The sequence below is a fragment of the Anas platyrhynchos genome, chromosome 10 (genome assembly GCF_047663525.1).
Source record: "Anas platyrhynchos isolate ZD024472 breed Pekin duck chromosome 10, IASCAAS_PekinDuck_T2T, whole genome shotgun sequence".
Taxonomy (NCBI): domain Eukaryota; kingdom Metazoa; phylum Chordata; class Aves; order Anseriformes; family Anatidae; genus Anas; species Anas platyrhynchos.
The window spans coordinates 6,060,270-6,076,039 of record NC_092596.1 but is presented as its reverse complement, the minus strand read 5'-3'; the positions used below and the strand labels follow the sequence as shown (position 1 = coordinate 6,076,039).

The following is a 15,770-nucleotide window of genomic DNA, read 5'->3' as shown; positions in this document are numbered from 1 at the left end:
ATAGTACAAGCCACTTTGCTATCTGTTTCTGCTTCGCATCTGCAGAATTTGAATTAAGTGTGCTGAGCCAGCTCTCACCATCCCTGCTGTAGATCAGGCTGCCATGAAAGAGCTCAAGTTCTTCCAACGTTTCATGCTTAGATTGGAGACCTTTATACATTTTATTTTTTTTTCCCCTGTGGTCATTGCATTTCAGCCCAAAGAGGGCTGTGCTCTTTGCCCTCTACATCCAGAGGAGACCCTATGCCAACTGGCAAAACAGCATCAGGGCAACCAATACATCGCCCCAGTTGGCCAGTTACTGGCACCCCTTTGTCATTATTGTGCCATGCTTGGATGGGCCAGAAGCAGCACACACAGTACACTACTGTTTGCAATGAAAGACCGCATTAAAAAAATTGCAGTTCCCAGAATAAAACTGGTAGAAAAAAAACAAACAAAACAAAACAAAAAAACACAAAACACCACCCTGAGAGCAGCCTTTTTTTTGAGTGCGCATAAACTGAAACTGAAGCAAATGTTAACAGAAAGGCAGAAAAAGTACTTGAGAAAATAAATGCTCTTCTTGTGTCTTTATGCATCCCAAGAGCAAACAAAACACACTGCTGTCTTTTCTTGTGGCTAAGTGTTAGATGAGGTCAAGAAAAAACGTAAGAGTTAGTGCTTCTGCCTATGGAATATGTGCTGAAAATGGCAGGTTTAAAACCCTCCTATAGTTGTATGCATCCATTGCAGCTATTCCAGGGTTCTAGATAGTATTAGGCAGAAGTCTGGATGGGCATAGTGTTGTACCAACAACCAGCGCTGTCAACCAGTGGAAATGCTGCTGCTGTCTTAGCACAAATCCCACTGACACGTACGGAATTACTCCAGGTTTACAGACATGTAAACAAGAGCAAAATTAAATCTCCAGTGTCCAGCCTTCCTGCTACAACAGCCCAGATCTATACAGAACTGTTTGTCAGGTATCCATGAATATAATGTTTCACCAGAGCAGCAAACCAGTGTTTGCTTCCAAAAGCTCTAGGTTGAAGCACGCTGGCCCCATGTGGTGTCAGTTGTTAGGACAGAAATAGATGCTTTGGCCTGGTTGGGAAACCTTTGGCTGGTCTCTTGACCTAATCTCCATTACTCGATGCTCAGCCATGGCTTGCTGTACAATATGGTTCTAATCAAAGAAAACACACTTTTTGCCTGTCAGACTTGCCAGCTGCACATGATCCAAGTTTTCTGTGGTCGCTGGCCTTAAATTCCAGCCCAAAATATGGCAGCCAGACCAAGGGGAATAGAACATTGGCTGGGCTCTGTCAGCTTAGCTCTGTGAAATGCTGAACACAGCTGTAGCATCAGCTCTATGGCTTTGGGCTTACGTGGTGATGTTTAATCTTCTCTCTTCTGTAAATAAAACACCTTTAAGAGTCAACAAATTGAGATCTTTTACACAGTTTCTCTGGCTGCTTGAGCTCTGTCCTTTGTCTTCCACAGCAGCCATCTGCTCTGCTGCCCCAGCCTTTCTCTCAAGTGCACCTAAACTTCAAAAGTACATTTTTTGTGCAAGTTTCACCTTTACCATAATGCAGGTCCTGCACCCCTACAAACAGATGGAAGAAAGAGTCCACTGGAAAAAAGAGTCCACTGGAAAAAGTGCCTTTTTTTTCCTTTTTTTTTTTTTTTCTTTTTTTCTTTTCTCTAAAGGAACCAGATCCGTAATATTTAATCTTACACCCCCCAAAATAAATAAGAGAAGTCCAATGATTTGAAATTCTTAGGCTTTCAGCCCTGTATTTGCAATATTGCTAACATAAGTAATACTCTGTGTAAGTAAGACTCACTTACTCAATAAGTAAGTCTCTGAGTGGCGTGTTGAATTACAGATGGTCTCCTTGTGTTAGGCCTTAGAAGATTATCAGCTGTTTATATGTAAGGGAGCAGAAGTGATGTTCTATGCAGTATGCTTTCAATTACCACATACACGTCTTTGACACTGAAAATAACAACAATCACTCATTATTAATTTGTATTTTTTTATTCACAGGCAGGTCTACCGAGTTTCAAAATTCCCATCAAAGTTTTACACAAATCTGTTCTCCCTGAGATCCCAGGAACACCCCACTTCCCAGTGACTGTGACTGCTCCTCCCAAACCTGCACGTAGCACGTGTTAAATGATGCAAACATTTTGGTTCAGTTTACGTTGCTCATTGGGGTTATACTGTAGAATAGTAAGGCACCAAGTACCTCAAATCCCATTGATCCGCCTGGGGGTAAAAAGCATGAAAGTTTTTGCAAGACGTGTTTTACCTTTGGATGGAGCAAGCAGCAATGGGGAACAGCTCCAGTGAACCGCTCACAGCCTGAATACAGCAGGACAACTGGAGCCTGCAAAGCCCCCGGGGGAGCACCTCTCACTGTAGGCAACACGGTGCTGGCCCGGTGGGGCCATCCCCTCCCGCTGGCCTCCCTCATCCCCACCCCTGCGCAAACTGGAGTTTCCAGGCCACCAGATACAGCCGGGTTCTGCCGGAGTGGTTTGTCATTGTGGAGAAGCACCTTCTCCCAAGGACATTCTCCTGGTATGTTCGAGTCCAGCTGGGACGCTGATGTGGTGCAAAGTAGCGGTATACACAAGAGACAGCAAAGGATGCTAAATAAGTCAAAATAAATCACTTGTGCTGGAAGCCCACTTATTTTAAGCATAGGTCTTCCCAGTCAGTGTGCCCAAATGAGTGTTGGCAGTTGAACAGCTGTTTGGAAAAGATTTGAGTTGTTTTCTTCTGACAACCGTGCTCCAGCCACGATGCGTATGTCATCTTCTAATTCAAGTGTTCAGAGTGTGCTTTTAGCACCCAAATGCAGTCATGAGAAGTGCCATTAAGGTGGTTAAACTTCTGTTCTTCTAGCCACTGTGACAGAGTGACAGCCAGGAACGCAACTGGAGCTGAGGAGGAAAAGGTTATTTCCGAAGGTCCCTGGCAGCACGTCCATTCAGTGCCACAAGCTGCCACTCATGCAGCACTGAGGTTTCACAGCAGTTTCACTGCTTCTAACGCTGTGTGGAGACTGACAGTCAATCAAAGAAGGACTTTAGATCACTGGAAGTGATGCTCAGCATCTGTGTTCAGATCTTGGTCTTCCTGAGCCCAGAACAACAAACTGTGAGTTTGGTCTCTTTTCACTGTATGCCATAAAATCTTGTGATTCTGAAAGTTTCTCTCAGAGGTGGTAATTGCAGGCTGGCTGCTTGCTGATCTTCAGGCAACACATCAGTCATCAGTCAGTGTCTTGTCGACCTTCAAAACCAGAGACGTCCAAATGATATGAGCACTCGGTCCTCCTGGGAGCTGCAAAAACACATTAGTGGTCTGAATGCCCCGGCGGCAGCACTTTAATTATATCAGTGCTTTATCAGTCCCATTCAGCTGACCTGCATCTTTAGTTATCTTAAAAGCTTAAGAAAATATGGATGTAGGAGACGTGATTAAGAGCCTGTGTACATCAGACAGTGGGATACAGCGCAGAGAGCTGAGCTGCACAGCCCTGCAGCTCTAGTTTGGGTCCCGAAGGCAGCACGGGTGCATTGCATGGCTGGCTGCTGCAGCACCGCACTGATGTGGCTACGGTGCTCTTGGCACACAAGGATCACTGTAAAACTGCTGAGCCTTTTGTCAGGGAGCACCAGAGCAATCAAAAGACCTTCTTTCCACAGGCAGGGGAACACAGGGGAACACAGTTGCCCTCCCCTGGGAACAGGAGGAGAGACAAAGATGCCCTTCTCTGACATATACGGCCCCAATTCTGCTGCAAAACAAGGCAGCAAAGCCAATCTGAGCTTGTATTAACACAGTGCAGCAGCCTGACTGTAATAAGTAGAAAAATTCTCAGTGAAAATAGGAATACAGTAACAGTTCACGGCCAAATCTGTAATCAGTCTGTAAGTTATGATTCTTGCAATACTGCTTAGAAAGCTGACCCAACAGGATGCACTAATAGGGTCTTGATTAATAGCTTACCAGCCTGGTCTTTGGAGAACAATGCATTTGTGCACTCAGGAAAGAAAATCTTTGGAAGACGCTGTTCTGTCACAAATCGTTCATGCTTTAATTAAGAAGTCCTCATCAGGGAAGAAGATAACTATGCGATATGTGAATGGAGTAACACAGCGGATCTGTAATGAAATCAACTCTCAAATGGGGTCGCCCACCCATGTACTACTGTGCGCATACAGCAGGAAGATGAGCCAAATGCGGTGAGATGAGGCCAAGCTTTTGTAGCTCTGCAAATGAATAGGTTGTCCTCTGGGTGGGAAGGGGAACTGAAAGAGGAGGCAGTGCAGTTACATGCTGGAGAACTTGACAATGAGGCCCAGCGTGTCCTCCTGTGCCCTTCTCAGAGCTCCTTTTAAAGGACACTTTTCTTATGCTAGCATCTCATACTAAGCACTCCAGGACAGGCTCCCAGGCACACATGGACAAGCACAGCATCCCCCTCATTGCTTATTCCATTAAAGTATACACTAAAGAACACCCTTCTGTCCCCTTGACACAAATTCAGATAGAGAAAAAACAAGCCTGCCCTTAATATCTTTGATCTTGAAACCTTAATGACTCAAGACACTTGCTGCTGGTCAGAAAATTAGAACCACTGTGATAAAAAATGCCAGGTCACAGAACAAGGAAAAGAGTAATTAGAGCACCAGGCTGCAACTCGAGAGAACTGGTTTCAAATTCTGACACAGCCACAGGTTTCTGTGGGACATGGGGAGTCACCCACGGTCAGAAGCAACACTTTTGGCAGATGCCCAAAGTGGGCTTAGAATTTCTTTGGGTTTCAGCTGCTGGTGGGAAGGATAACCACTGTCTGAGACTCTGTATAATGAGTTTTACATGTGAAACTAAAGGAGCTGCTGAGAGTTATAAGTACTGGAGATCACGAGCACTATCTGTTGAGGAGCTGGGATCTGAAACTGCATGAAGACAGGCTTGGACCTATTTCCAGTGGAAAACTTGGACCTATTTCCACCTACTTCACTTCAACGTAACACCTTGGTAAATAATTTGCATATCATAGTGGCTGACGTGATGTAGGAGGTTGAAACGTATATAAATTTATCCATTAACGTAAGAGAGCTCCCAAACACAGAAGCTTGGGATCCTTTCAACCCTGGGTTTAACAGTAACGAGAAAGGAAAGATTAGGCACTGTGTTTTACCTCTGTTAAATAAAATAAAGGCATTATATGGTCAAGTCTTCAAGGTAAAACCCTCATGGGCTCCACAGCAGATGTAAAATGCTATGAGCACTGCTAGCTCAAGTGTCCTAACTGCAGCGCACTGCCCTGGGCCTCTCTGATCCCCGCACACGTGTGGGAGCGCAGAGCTGCGCCACGTGCTCAGGGTGGCTTGGGGAATGTTTCTGCAGCATCATCCTACAGTGAGCGGTGGAGGAAATGTGACCGCAGCCCCTTCCAGCTCCTCCTCATGTTAAATGAGTTTGTGATTTAAGCCCATTTTAGAAGGGCTTTGTTCCTAGAGGTCTCAGGTGCTCCGAGAAGGGAAAACAGCTCAGCCCGAGAGCTTTTCTCATGACCCTGAATCAGTAACGGCTTTATCCAAATCCCACTGAGAAACAAGAGTGCTACGGGCAATGTTTTAAATATTTAATGTTTACACAACACTCAGAATACAAATGGCAATTCAAAGAGAAGGAAACTCCTGTCTTCTCCAAGCTCCTCAGGAACATTTTTCTCCATGTGTTTTTCAGCGTGACTGACACCTGCCTACCCAGCCCTCACCGGCTGTGTGTCGCGTTTCTCATGTTCCTGTGCTAACACCTGTCCCGCTGCCTTTCCTGCGAGCTGCAGGGCGCTCACTGCTGGCGTGCGAGCCCCACACACACACAAACACCTTCCTCACCACCTAGGGGTAAAAAACCTGCCTGAACAGCAGGACCACAAGAAGGCAAAAAGGCTTCCCCTAAGTCGTGGCAGGAGTGCCAGCCTGAGGTTTCTTCGCCATTCCCCTGCCACCTTCCTCTCCCTGCACAGCTGCTGAGCGCCCATACTGGGTCCCAGCTCCCCTCAGCACCCCGAGCTCCCCTCAGCCACGAAGATGGCGGCGGGAGGCGCCGGAGGCGGGACGAAGCCGCCTCGCCTGCCGGGGAACCGCCGCGACCGCTGGGCGAGGCCGCCACCTAGCGGGCAGAGGCGGCCCCGGCCCCGCTCTGCGCTTCGTGCCGAGCCCGGGAGGCTCCCTCCGAGCCGTGGAGCTCAGCCCGAGCCCCCGTTTGGAGCCCCCCTCGGCGGAACAGCCATGGCAGGGGGTGGGGTCGGGGCTGTGGGGGAGCTCCTCACGCGGCCCCTGTGCCGGGCACAGCCCGGGAGGAAGCAAGGTGGTGAAGCCGCAGCGGTGTGCCTGGCTGATTCACAGCTGCTCGGGTGTTCCACATTTCCCCATTTTCCTGGGAAGGTTTCCCCAGCACCGAGCAGGAGGGAGCTGAACGGGAGCTCCCTCAGCTCCCCCTCCCCAGCCCCGTTTCCAGTCAGGGTGCTCCGCGTGTGCCCTCATGGTGCGGTGGCGGTGCCACAGAGATGGCTCCTGCACCACGTTTCTCGCTCGGTGAGGTGTGTGCCATGGGCTGCGGCTCTCTGCAGGGTCTCAGCAAGGGCTGGGGATGTGGCCATGGCTGCAAAGTTGGTTTCCTCACAGTGCTCAGCAGCTATTTTGTTGTTTGGGCCTCTGACGGGCTCACAGGTAAATCAGGATTATGTCAATTCGGTGAAGCCCTTGCACCTTTCCCTCAGGCTCTGCCTACTCTGGAGCCATGTTCCTCTGCTCTTCTTCATGAACCTACCCCAAAAAATAGCTGCAAACGCCCACCTCAGATCTGGATCCCCCAGGGAATTTGGGGGATGGCAATGTTAACTTGTTTTATCCCTACTTCTCTTAAAATCATCAGCGTTTCTGAATCAAGCCTTATGTTTCTAAAGGTTTAGAAATTCTGTAATTTATGCAGTTGGAGGATAAATCCTGCCCTGTACACCAGCACTGCGGCCCCTCAGTGGGCAAAGGGCTCCTCTGAAATCTGTACGGGGGGAAGGTGCAGCCCCTTCTGTGCCCCCTTCACAGGGCCTGTGCTCCCTTTACCCAGCACTGTGCAGTGAACCATCAGTGTGGGGCTGACCCCATTCCCCTGCCGTCATTTATGCTGTGGAGGAAAGTGTGAAGGGACCTGTTATGAAAACCCCACGACACAAGGGATGAGTGATGCAGATGCAAAGTGCTGGTGTTGAGCAGAATCAGCCCTCAGCTGGATATGCAACTTTGTGAGCTTTTTTTGTGCGTATTGGTTAGTTTTCAAATTCTGCCTCTTGGGTTTCTCTCTGTACAAAACTGCCTAAATTAGAGAGAGTAGAATAAACATGTAGGATTTAAGTAGAATCTCTGCTGGAAACCACCTAATGTTTTATTAACAAATTGCCCCATGCAATTAAGTGAATAATAGATGAACATAGCTCTGGTGGGACGAGAACCTTGCAGTGGAGTGTCTGCAAGGTGACAGGCAGGCTGCAGGCATCTGTGATAAATGTTCATGAGTGGGGCAAAGCCACTTTGACACCTTGCAGCTGTAGTAGCCCTTCTGACAGGCATTAGGACAGCTATTAGTGCACAGCAGTCTGGAACTGGAGTGAACTGTGAAACCAAGAAGGCCTTTGGCATGAAGACAACCTTGCTATCACCTCCTTCTTTGCGAAGAGAGTCCCCAGGAGTAACTAACTCTCCTGGATCAGGTTTGGGTGGGGAAGAGAGAATCGAGCTTGGTTCTCGGTAGCAGTCCCTTGTGGTTATCGGCAGGCATGTCACAGACTGCCCAGATGGAGCAGGGATCTCTGTCCTCCTGCAGCTGTGAGGGGCTGTGGGTCAGGCACAGCTGGCCAGCAAGGCACTGATCCGGCCAGGTGCTGCAGGGAGTGAGGGACGATCACTGCGGCTGGGCTGCAGGCCCGTGGGGTGCTGGAGTTGCTCATGGGTGTGGGGTAATGCAGACAGCAAGGTGCGGTAGGGGAGGGCAGGCATTTATGGAAGCATGACTGGATGTTGAGCGTGTGCTGAATGTAGGAACGTGTGAGAACCACTGCCTCATGATGGAGCAAGTTCTCTTGCTTACTTGTGCTGTGCTGTGTCTTTACACAGCCCAGTTCTGCGCCTGCTGAGGGTGCAGGAGTGAGTCAGGTCTGGCAAGCAGCAAGTCTAGAGCAGGGAGAGTGCAGGCACTGCTCTGCGGGATGGTAGCAGGCTGTGCCAAGCAAGAGACAAGGAATCTGGGGATGCCTAGAGGTGCAGCGCGGTTACTGATGTGAACCAGCTCAGAGGAGCGTGTGGTGATGGTGCTCAGGATACCTCTGACCAGGAGACTAAAGGCTGCCGGCAACAACAACCAAGGATTCCAGGGACTGTGCTGAATGCCAGTTTGAGAGACCTCTTTCCAGACCATGGCAGTGTCTCTGTGAGTGCTGTGCACAGCCCCACTGAATTACAAGCATTTTCTGCGTGGTTCTGCAGTGAGAGTAGAGCTGTCTGCCTGCCCTTGGTTGCCTGCCTGTGTGGCTCATCATGCTTCCTTTCTAAAGCAATTTTTGTTTCTAATGAGACTTCCAGGAGAAGCTCCTCCTCAGCCCAGACAAATTACATATAATTCTTGGATTATGGCACCAGATTTAATACACAGAAAAGTTCTCATCATTTTGTTCCACAGTGGATCAAAGGCAGCTACTGTGAGAACATGTCTATATAAGCTGTGAAAATTATCAGCTCACAAAAAAGGAGAATTTCGTTGTACTCAAGTGTGATTTTTCATGTTCTTCCCTCAACTGTGCAAATGAATCACAGCATGCGTGGTATATATAGGAGGACGTCAGTTTTTTATTATGATTTAGACTCTAGTCTGCTTGCTCAATCACAAATTGAAAACACATGGCTTTATTATGTAGAGCTTTTTTTTGCACATTAAATGCTAGAACTGTAGTGGCAGATTCCAGGGACTTTCTGTCCAAAATTGAGCATGCCTTCAAAAGGAAGTTGGGTAAGTGTTTTATAAGAAAGCAAACAGTCCTGCAGCGAACCTTACAGGACATAGATTTATGGTACTACTTAACGCTTTGTCTTCAGAGTGTTTTCTGCATGTAACTCTTCCCCTGAGACCCAAACTCCTTTAGGCAAGTAGAAGATTTTTTTAATAGCAGGGATTGGGAGGAGTAGACCTATTCAAAAACTGAGATTGGCAATGCTAAAACGGGAAGGATTAAATGGAGGAAGCAAATTGGGGAGAATATTTACAACTGATATGAAAATTTGCAATGAATTTTTAAATGGCACTCGTTTAAGAATTGGCCTACATTTACAAAAATATAAATAAAAGCTCCATAAAGGTAAAAGTAAGGATTTTACAGTCATAAATGAGAAAACATTCATGTCAAGTTAATCTAAATGAACCCAAAATTAAATTAGGGATTATTGGATTATGCAGAGAAGTTTGTTTCACCAAAACCGCTTTTTAATGGGAATTTATTTTTGACCTTTCTTTTTTATTCTGCCTCAGCACAGGAAAATGTATTATTTTTCCCAAGTTCTAAACATGAACTGATGTATTTTCCTTTATTAGCAGGCTACAAGAAGCAAGACTGGACAAGTGCTTGAGTGATCACGGGCAGGTTTGTGACGTCTCAGGCATCAGAGAGCACAGCCCAGGAGCAGCTCAGCCTCCCGGATGGCTCAGGACCTCTGGAGTCCATTCTGTGTCTCTCTCAGACCAGACTTTTTCCCCATTCAGGTTGTTTTCTCCTCTGAAAGGGAAATGGGAATAGCAAAATCAGGTGCATTCTAGACTCTGAACAGTCAAGCCAGGAGGAAGTACTCGGCAGTGTGCAAGAGCCACTCCTGAAGCTGCTCCGGGCTTGCCACAGCGCTGAGTGGAGGGCACAGAGCCACCTGTTGGGTTTTGCTGCATCTCTTGATCTGCAAACCCCCATCCAACTGCAAGTCCCTCAGAAGCCCTGTGTGATGCTTCCCCGTGGTCTGGATGGGCCGTTACCAGAAGGGACGCACTGAGGCAAAGGCATTGGCACTGGCTTTATGCAAGTGGAATACAGTGTGCAGCCTAATAAGGAATATCATGTTTTTCATGATTCGCATTAATCTGCCCTGTTTTCCATAGAAAAAATGCCTGCAACTCTTGCCAAGCGGCCTTGTCTCGTCTCCTCCTTTAAAAATTCGTTCCCGGCTACAGCAACAACTGCAGCTAAGAGTTTACCGGGAATAAACAAGGCTCTGCATTTTGGGTCAGCTCAAATGGTTTTCCGGTGTCCCTCGTGACTCATCTCTGGAAGGGTCATCCTGAAATACACCCCTCTACTGATGTGATCTTGGTACAGCCCAAAGAGTTTCAGGTTAAGAAGCTGAGGGGCTCTTTTTCTGCAGGAGTGATTCTGGAGTTTGGTGTGCCTCAGAGCAGGACCGACCTCAGCCAGGTAAGTGCCAGAGGTATCGTGTAAACTTGTAGCTACTTGATGTGCACCAGGATGAGCACTTTTGGACTAGTAATTAGCACAGTGAGAAAATGCTTTCGTCTACTGCAGTAATGTATATTTCTTTCAGAACGTGGCATCTTGATTGTGTGCTAACACCGAGCCAAGCACTCATTGTGATTTATTGCAAACCCGTGGTTGCTCTCATTTCTTCTGGGATAGGCAGTCTAATGCTAACGCAAGTATTTTCTCTACAGGCATCATTAGCAGTTACACCAAATAAAGGGGCCAGACTGATAAAGCGTGCTTTAATTTCAGTGCTCATATAATTCCATTTTTCAGACTGTTTCTGATCTTCTGAAATAATGTCAGTGCTCACTGCAGACTCTTTCACTGTGAAATTCAAGTGGATATTTTAGTCATTTGATTTTATTTTTGTGAAGGAGAGACTTTTATATCGTGTCTAAAATAGCAGATAAATGAAGACATAAAATAATGGAGGGGGCTGATAGGGAGTTACCCATTAATTTGCAATCCCAGACCTCTTCTGAACAACCAACTTTTATGACAAGGCAGAATGGAGAGAAATTGGAATGCTAAAGAAAGTTGTTTCCCATGGTTTCAGCACAAACGCATGGCTGGAACAAATCGGCTGACGCTGTTGTGAGCATTTTCTTTACAGCTTGTTATAGATCTCTTGACTTGATGTAACAATCAGCACCTATCATGTAATTTCGAATTCAGAACTGCAATTGTACCTCTCTGTAGTTAGCTGCAAAGCTGGCTGGTTTTAGGGCTACAGTGGATGCCACTGAAGGTTCTTTGTTTTAAACGTATGCAGGCACCTGTGCAGTTTGGAAAATCCTGTCTGCCTGCATATTCTTAAAAAATGAGGCCCATAGCCACTTTGCATTGTCGCTTGAAAATCAGTACAAAGAGATGTGTTTTATTAGCCTAGCTGAAGAATCCAGACAAAGGTCAGAGCCTGTGCAGTGTACACAGGCCCAGCCAGGTCTCCTTTCACGAGGGAAACAAAGTGGCACCAAGATTAAGCAGGTGGCAATTTCTGTCCTGAATCAGAAATGATCACCCTGAGCGTTTGCTGCAGAGTGCTGTTAAAAAGTAGCACGCACTGACTGGGTAGCACAGGGCTGTCCAGAAAAGCCTTTCTCTGTGTTGATCTGTAAAGCTCTGCGTTCGTTCTCCTGCTGTCACCCCGGCTGCTCGGAGTCAGAGTCCCATAGAGCCCAGATGTGTGGGGTGTTTTGAATGTCTGAATGCTGGCTGAGCTCTAACAAGGGGCTTGGACATCTGCATCGGGACGTAGGCAGAATGCCGGTGCCTTGAGGCTGAGATGTGGTCAAAAAACCTTAACTCATGCTTAGCAGGACAGAGCTGCTCGCTGCCTTGAGGATTTCTAGTTGTGGCTGCCAACCAAGGCCCCTTGAGTAGGGGCAAGTGTGCAAGAGACCTCCCAGGAATTTGCTCGTTACTTGTGGGCAGGTCTGGGAGTCACATGAAACACAGTGGCAAAAAACTCCAGTGTTTCTCTACTTTGGTTGGAGGCAGCGGGGCAGTTACACCACTTCTGCTTGTGCCAGATGGACTCCTTCCCTCACGGGCACAGCCACCTGTAACGCAGCCTTCCTTAGCGGTTCTTTGCTCCACCTGTGCAGCCCCAGCACCTCCAGCTCATGCCCTCAGCCCCCGTTGCAGCTGTGCTTCTCACCGGGGGAGGAGTGACTGCAGCTTGCAATCAGCCCGCTCCAGAGGAGCACCGAGTGTTCGCGTTGCCTGAGCTGTGACTTCAGCACTGCTTTCCTGAACAGTAAGAGCGGGGTTTGCCTTTCTCTGACCATGAGCTGACTATAGGAGAGAGGGCAGGATGATGTTTCAGCAGTGCATTTGTAATTCCTCATTTATTGCTCCTGCAGCTGAGCGATTACCACCAACCTGTGGCTCAGCACCTCCCACGAGTTACTGCTGCCATGTGCCAGCACTCAGTGACTTGGAGCTGAGCTCTGTCCCCTCGCCACCACCACACAGGCAAGCTAGCGGTTGGACAGGCAACTCCATGCAGGGCTCATGTTTAAGAAGGACAGGGGGAGCGGCGTGCAGATTGCAAACAGGGAAAATAAATGGCAGGATTCCTGGTGGAGCCCCTGTTCAGCTCCTGAATCTTTTGTAAAGGCAGACTTGGTCTTGAACCTTCACTTACCCTCCTGAGCCATCCTGCTGGGCGTAGGCTTTGCAGTACGAGCTGCATCGTGGCTCCCAGCTGAAGTGCTGTCTGAGGTCTCCCTGTCCTGCTGAGTCCTGTAGAAAAGCCTAGCTGAGCACTATCGAGCTGCAGTAGAAGAGAAGGAACAAAGCTTTGGTTTGTAGCCAGGTGATTCTGGAGCTCCTTGATGCCATCTGTGAAAGCAAACAAGTTGTTGCCAGCCCTGTTCCTGATGCCTGGTTATTCTCCCCTGAATTTCTTCTTAGAAGTGATGGGGTGTACACGGATGTTCTCAGCTGAAAATGTGATGTTTTCTCTCTCGATTCTAATACTAAGTATGGCAAAACAGGGAGCAGAACAATGCTGGCACCTTTCTGTGTACATGAGAAGCAAAATGCTCGTGTCTCGTTCCCACAGTGAATTCCTGAGCTGAGCTGGACAGAGAGACTTTTATACATCTGTTAAAGTACTGAGTTACAGAAACCATAAAATAGTCAAATTAACCTTATTTTTCTTGAAAAATCCAAAAGCTGAATGAGAGAAGGGGGCAGATGTGACACCATCCTGCTATCCCAAAGCACCCAACAAAACTTGGTGCTTCATGCAAGCAGGCAGAGTGCTGCTGTGAAACAACTGAGCCCCTGGACCATGGTTGTTAACAGCAGACCTGGGAGCTGTTAAATGTCCTGTGCAGCAAGTTTGATGTGAACTGGATGTGCTTTTACTTCTGCAGTTGCATATCAACACAGCGCAGCTTTAACATTGACGGTAAGCTTTTATATAGGCTTATGCAGAAGAGCAGAGGATAGATACCCCATCTACAAGCCTAAAGCCTGCCAGTGCAGCGTGTGTGTTGGAGTGCTCAAGCAATACAAAGGAGCACGTTTCTCCAGTAGCTCTGTTTGATGTTATGGGCAGTGATGCTTCTGATGCAGCAGTAGGAAAGCGATGGCCAAGATCACGAAACCGCAGTGTACACAAAGTGGAAGTTTTGCAACTGCTTTAAATTCCCCTGCACTCTTACTACAAATCTGCAAAGTCACTGCTTTGCGAAGTGACTGTTTTGTACAGAATGAGAAGGAAATAACCTTTTCCAGCTGGAGTCCTGGAAGCGCTTTCAGCTTTATAGAAAACCAGTTCAAAGTCATTTAAAACTTTTGGCTGCAGGGCTGCTTTTTTGGAGACAGTCCCTGATTTGATTGCTCTGAAGCAACCTAGGAGTTTGGAGGAGGAGATGTTTGCAAGAACACTAAACAACTGTGTTTGCAAACAGTTAAGCCCTTGAGTGCCTGTGTTGCTGTCAGCCCAAACAGTGGCTCTGAGGCTGCGTGACAAAGCGGGATGGAAAGAAGAGAGTTTGGAGCTGGGAGCTTTTGCACAGTGTCAGGGCAGGCTTACAACCCCAATCTCAAACAGGGAACCCACGAGCCAGCTGTCGGTTGTTACTGGTAATGGTAATACCGCTGTTGGCAGGAACCAAAAGCAAGCTCAGTACCAGCAAAGGAATAAAAATCCTAAAATTATGGCTGTACCCCCAGCATGGTACAGTGTGTGTACTGTGGGGACACCCCTACGTGGCCACCCCCAGCTCCTGCAGCAGCAGGGATGTGACCCCAAGGCTGGGGCACTTCCATCTCAGGGGCTGCTTGCTGGAAGGAGCAGCGTCTTGTGCTGCCGTGGAGTTACATGGCAGTGAGAAACTTACTTTGCCCTTTTAGCCCTCGCGCTGTGATTCTTTGAATCCTGAATCCTGCAGTCAGAGCAAACAAGTGGCTGCGTGGTGATGCGGAGAGCCGAGCCCCTTGCTAGACGAGGAGCTCCCTGTGGAGCAGAGGGCTCTCTGCAGCTGCTTGGCACCGCTCGCCTTGGAACCGAAAGCTGAGCTTCTTGTGAAGGCGAAGCCAGCCCCGTGCAGCCCTGCGCCCCTCCTGCAGGGATGGCAGTGGGAGGGATGCTTTCTCCTGCCGGCGAGCTGCCGAGGGGTGTGCTTGGCTTAACAGCTTCTCTGCCGCTTCGTATCCTGCTGGATTGTTGATTACACGGGGTAGCAGAAGTGGAGGAGGTGACTTCTTCTGTTGGCTTTCGTGTGCTTGTTGCACGAACATGAGGGCAGCCAGGGTGTAATTTTCGCTCGCCTGCCCGGACAGTTAGCCAGCCTGGCTTGTTGTGGATCTCCGGTGTAGCAGCTGGGGAAGAGACCGCTCAGGACAGGAAAATGTGAGTGTAAAGAACCCTGTTTGGTAGGGCTCTCCGGGCTGGGAGCAATGCTTGGAGCTTGTCCTCATACCTCATGAAGAACTGCGTCTCAAGTGAGTGCCCCTTCCATTTAGGGCTGCTCAGACTGCCAGGAGCTGGTGCTTGCGACCATGTCACGCGTGATTTAGCCACAGCTTGCTCGCTCCAACAGGGGAAGCATCTCTGAGTGTCAGCTGGGGGTGAAAAGGCAGTGTTGGGGTGAGCAGGGGAGGCAGGTGGAGCCTTTCTGAAATAGGGACCCGCAGGGACTTCACTTCGCTGTTGTGCTGAAGGCCTTTCTCTGAATTGCACTGGAAAAGGGGGGGCTAGAGAGAGTCATCAAAGCTCAGTGGCTGAAAGCCGAGAGATTGGGGACCTTCCGTACTGCTGCTGGGACTGAGGGGCTCAGAGGAACTTAGGGATCAGCTGTGAGGGCTCAGCTCAGAGACTGAAAAGGATGAAAGAGCAAACCCGGTATTTGTGTGGTCAGGGAAAGAAACAAGCACCAAAAACCTAAGAATGTCTGACCTGTAGAGCCGTTTCTTTTTTCTTTCTTCTTTGGCTGTCTCTTTCCCCTCCCCTCGAGCAGTCCCTTCCTCGTGCCAGAGCTGCAGAGGGTCTTCAAGGCGTGGTGCAGTATTTTAGGACCACACTTCTCAGCCCTCGTTACTGTGCACACAGCTCCATGTCACATGGCAGCACAGGGAGCCCTGCAAAGAGCGGCTGCCAAGCCCTGCCTCATGTTTTCCTCAAGCACAGCTGCACATTGTGAACGTCAGCAGAACTGAAGGTAAAGC

General features: G+C 48.4%; 1 protein-coding gene and 1 long non-coding RNA gene across 10 annotated transcripts in view; one reads left to right on the top strand and one right to left on the bottom strand.

Annotated features, from left to right (window-relative positions):
* Nucleotides 1-8,896: 8,896 nt before the first annotated feature.
* LOC110351904 (uncharacterized) lies at nucleotides 8,897-15,639 on the bottom strand. Of its 2 annotated transcripts, none has more exons than XR_011811616.1 (3): nucleotides 15,502-15,639; nucleotides 12,736-15,167; nucleotides 8,897-9,836 (listed from the first exon to the last, which is right to left on the bottom strand). It is a non-coding gene; the product is annotated as an uncharacterized lncRNA (long non-coding RNA). The 2 variants fall into 2 exon arrangements; XR_002399947.4 differs by lacking the exon at nucleotides 15,502-15,639 and having other exon boundaries at nucleotides 12,736-12,932; nucleotides 14,444-14,584.
* CAPN6 (calpain 6) overlaps nucleotides 9,836-15,770 on the top strand; it is a 61,664-nt gene continuing 55,729 nt past the window's right edge. For 2 of the 8 annotated variants that reach the window (XM_021269322.4, XM_005015202.6), the window contains exon 1: nucleotides 9,836-10,520. The gene's annotated coding sequence lies outside the window, so the exon portion shown is untranslated. Of the gene's footprint in view, nucleotides 10,521-12,030; nucleotides 12,346-14,814; nucleotides 14,956-15,625; nucleotides 15,764-15,770 lie in introns of those variants that run through there. The other 6 variants (XM_021269323.4, XM_005015204.6, XM_021269327.4 and 3 more) reach the window with 5 other exon arrangements.